This window comes from Brassica oleracea, chromosome C7 (genome assembly GCF_000695525.1).
Source record: "Brassica oleracea var. oleracea cultivar TO1000 chromosome C7, BOL, whole genome shotgun sequence".
Classification (NCBI taxonomy): domain Eukaryota; kingdom Viridiplantae; phylum Streptophyta; class Magnoliopsida; order Brassicales; family Brassicaceae; genus Brassica; species Brassica oleracea.
Genome location: NC_027754.1, coordinates 30,420,218 through 30,425,280, shown reverse-complemented (window position 1 = coordinate 30,425,280; position 5,063 = coordinate 30,420,218).

Here is a 5,063-nt window from a genome sequence, read left to right as displayed (position 1 = left end):
TGTTTTAGTCATTTATTCTTGACATTTTGATGGTTTAGATTAAATCTAGGCATCCTTTAGGTTCCATATTGCATACATAAGTCTTTATTAGGTGTTGGAGCATCCTTTGTGGTTCTTGGAGATATATGGAAATATTTGGGCTCTTAGGGAGCTTAAATTGATCATCTTGGCAAAATGAGAATTGAAGCGAGGTGCTGGAGCAACTTGATGCACCCGCTCTAGACGAGTGAAGTGTAGAGCGACCAAGCTGAAGCGACCCTGCTCACCCGCTCGGCTCAAACGTGGGAAGTAGAGCGACCAAGCCGGAGCTGGGTGTCGCAGCCGCTCGGGTTCGAAGACTGAAGCAAGGTCTAAGCCACCAACTGGAGCGACGAGCGACCCTAGCTCGGGTTCCCAAACCTAACAGGCAAGCTGCTGGAGCGACCTCTCGCAGCGACTTCACCAACTAGCTCCGCATATTTCCTTGGTCGATTTTAGACACTTTTTAAGGGTATTTTACACTTTTTAAAGGAAGCTATTAGATTTTCCAAGGATCATATAAATACTCTTGTAACCCCAAAGTTAATTTTATCTTGTTTTCTATCTAATCAAAAGCCACTTTTGGGTGAAAGATCTAATCTTGATCATAATTTCTTATCTTTGCTTGATTACTTTGATCATTAATCATGTTTAGACTTGGATCAAATAATGATTTAGTGTCTACCATGACAATGAGTGAGTAGTCATCTTTGGATTCATGGGTTAGGATGGTTAGGATGATTAAGTGATGATCTAGAATGTTTAGAATAGATTAATATGTTTCTTTGCTTGATTAAGTGATCTTAATGCTATCTAGAGTTGGCCATTCTAGTTTAGAACTCTAGACATTTCATTGCCCGAAAGGTGTTCGATGAAATGTCTGAGCCAACTCAACAAGCTCTAAACTTACCCTACCAAAGAGATTTGATGTTAGGGGAGTTTAGATAGTTGAATGATCTGTTCCTAATGATTGCTTTATTGACACAAACCAAAGAGATTTGATGTTTGATCAATAGAAGTAAATGAGCATTTGTCTTGAGAAAGAACTTGTTTAGAATTGCTATCTAGACTTAGGAAAATGTGTTGATTGAAACCTTGTCATTTTAGATTTAATCTTAGTCATCTGAAATAAAAATCTTATGCCCATGATTCCTCTTTTATCCATTTGATTGCAAGTTGTTGTTTAGTTGTGTTAGAACCTTGTTAGTTTAATCAAACCACTTCATCGAACTGAATGCATTTAGATTAAGTTTGAACCTGCATTCTCTTTGCATCAAAATACTTAAAAATGGATTGACATTTTAAATACTACATGATTTGAATTATGACCCTTGAAAAGTCCATTTCAAACTTCTGTAAATATAACAAAATTAATTGAACCTTATACTTCTGTTTTTCTTACCCATAAAAACAACAAAGCAAAGCGAAATGATTTTGGAACAAGGTAGTGATTAAACATTCTTATGACAGAACTACCCATGGGTAACATGATAAGGATGTCGTCGACTCATGAATCCCATCAAGGAAGTGAGGGTATATTTGTCATGACGTGAAAGTTAAGTATATGGTTGTTTCTTTGTGGGAAGTATGAGACAATTCCATGTGATCGGAGATTTTCATGCTAAGCCACTTCTAAATCCAACAACTAATATTGGCAGACTTTAATATTAGCTTTGGTATAACCAAATCTAACAACTAAATATTCATATAAGCTTTTGTTTTTGATATCATTGACAAAGTAGCTATGGTATAAATTGTTTTTTTGTCATCGCTATGGTATAAATTGATATTAGGTATTTTATACGAATTGGATTTTAGGGTTATAAGATAGTTGAAGTTTTTGGGGACAAATTATGAGATAATTCTCGTGGAGTAGTAGAGAAGTGGCTACAATAACAACAGGTCTCTAGGATTGAGAAAGATAAGCATTTGAAAGTTGGGGGAGTAGAAGCAAATATGCACATGCAGACATGCTCCTTTAAAAAAATGCATATCTTAAGAGATAAAAAGCTAAACTCTTTTCATGTTGAGCGTTCCATTGTTCTTCCTTTTTATTTTCATTCGATTTATAACTCCAGCACCAACTTAGTATTATAGACAATCCAGTTCTATTCATAGGTCCCTATTTTTGGTGAATGCAATTATAATTTATAAATCTCAAAGCCGCTAATTACATGCATATATATACATGTATATACAGTAAAACATCTATAAATTAATAACGTTGGGACTTTGAAATTTTATTAATTTATAGAGATATTAATTTACAAAATTTTCCTTATTTAGATTTATTATTTTAAGATATATTTATTTTAAGATAAGAAAAATATTTAATTTTAGTGTATAAAAATTAATTGTTATTTTTTTAAATTTGACATTTATGTTAATTTTATTATATTATTTCGTGTATATAATATATATTGCATAGAACTTAAATGTGGTTTTAGATATAATATTACTAAATCTTATCAAAAATATATTAAATGTTAAAAAAATATAAAGATAATTTCATTGTGAATATAAAACAAACAATATAATGATAGGTTCTTACTTATATAAAGTATGTATACATATAAATTATTAATTTATAATTTTAATGGGACCATATATTTACATATAATTTTCTAAAATATTATTATCTTATTATTTTATCGATTTGTGTCAAATTTTGAACCGATCCAATTTGGGACTACAAAAATTTATTAATTTATAGAGATTATTAATTTATCGAGTATTAATTTATAGATGTTCTACTGTATCTATAATGAATAGCTACACATACATATGTATTTATTGACAAAAAAGAACCGTGTTAAATAAATCTTCGAAAGTGAATCCATCATTTGATACACATGGTTAGACATTATTACATGCATTGTTTCAAATTAACGAGTTTTATATATATTCATGCAAGTATGCAACATGTGTTTGGCCATTGGTATAGAGAAAGCCTAATTTCCTCTCTCTGTCTCTCTCTACCTTCTATATGTGACAAACATAGCTGCAGAACCTGTAAACCTCCCTGCGTGTTGACACAAATGATGAAAGCAGAAATAGTCGCTTTCAATGCAATTGATTGCACTTTAAATTCAAAGAGGAAATAAACGCCATGATTTTCAGTGCCTTAGAGTTAGAACGGAGAAACGAGCAGGTATTTGTCACTCTCTTATTTACTTAACCCACTTCCTTGGTTTTCTCAGACATACATTCATGTCGTTTCTCATTTATTTCTCCAAGTGCTCAGTAAAAAAAGTCTTTATATCCTCCTAATTCTGCTGTTTCTGAAAAAAAAAATCCTCCTAATTCTGCATCAAAGTTGGTCCCAAAAGATACAAAAACCTAACCCACCTCAGATTTTACATTTCTGTAGTGTTTCATCTCATACGCAAATGATCGTCTTCTTTTGATATTTTGTACTTTTTTGTTATTTTTATATATAGACTTGCTTCAACCAACCTCTTTAATTCTCTTTTCACGTATCGACATTCATTTAATATGCTTGTTTATACATCATAGACCTGTCCAATCTATAAATGTTTGGTTGCAAATATGAATCATCACGGTAAGGTACTCTCTCCGTTCAAAAAAGATCCATATTTTAGAAAAAAATTGTTTCAAATAGATACTCTCTCCGTTTTTAATATAAGTCGTTTTAGAATTGTGCACATAGATTAAGAAATCATTAAATTTTTATAATTTCTAAACAAAAACATCATTAACATAATGATGTTTATAAAGATTTTATTGGTTAAAAGATATATTATCATTGGTCATATAACATTAAGTGTTAATAAATTTTATATAGAAAACCGAAAACGTCATATAATTTGGAACATAAAAATTCTCTAAAACGATTTATATTAAAAAACGGAGGGAGTATATGTTTTACATTTTCAATGCATAATTAATTACAAATTGTAAACTTCAAAAACATAATGGTGTTTATAAAGATTTTATTGGTTAAAAGTTGTGAAAAATAGTTGATAACAGAAAATAATGCATTAGTAATTAAAATTTGATATGTTTTCTTAATAATTATGAAAAACCTAAAACATGGATTAGTTTGAAATAGAAGGAGCATCAATTAAGAAATTTGAAATGTAGGTATTACAATTTACAAGTAGTCAAATGGTCTTGAAACATGTCTAATTTTTGTGTGGGTTTCCGCTCATGCACCTTTTAAGATATAGTTTTGAATTTCTATATATAAATGCAGTGATTTACCAATTTAATTGATCTCTTCCAAATGTGAGAAAGTGAATATTAAATGTCACGATTTTTCCACCCGAGTTTGACTCCACTCAATCATGTTTTTCCGCGTTGTAGAATTGGCTATGAATTGAATCTTTTTAAACCAACTAATGACAAAACAAATAATTTGATCTATCACCCATAGATAGACAATACACGACTATATATATATAATAGCATAAAACGTATACGTTTTTATAGTCTAAATATTTAGAAACTCCCGTGTATAATCCTACAAAATCTGTTGTGGATTATATTTTTAGTATTTTTCGTGTGTTGTATGAACACTATACTTATATGTATATGTACATATACTGTTTTTGTTCCAAAAAAAATATATAACTGTTATGAACCAGATTGTGGATGGCTCATAACCAAAAGATTATGATTTGTAATCTTTTCAGTTATCTATGACGGTGTAATCTCTTATATAAGGAACCTCTATGTTATGAATATAGATAGATTTTTCCATTACTTTTATAACACGTTATCAGCACGGAACTCTAAATCCCTAAGCTAATACCCAAATCGAAAAACCCTAAAACCCTAACCTAGCCGGCGATCCGACAAACCCTAAACCCCGATCGTGTCTCTTGTTCCCGCGTCTCTTGTTCCCGCATCTGTTCTAGCTCGCGTCCCCGATCAGCTTCAGCCCAAGGCGTTCCTGATCCTAGCTCAGACGTTCGCGACCCGAGAGCAGCTCCAGCACGCGACCTCTTCCTTGTTCGAGATAGCATCAAACAGCTCGCGTCCGACGATTAAGGCGTTCCCGATCAAGCAACAAAGGACGTCCG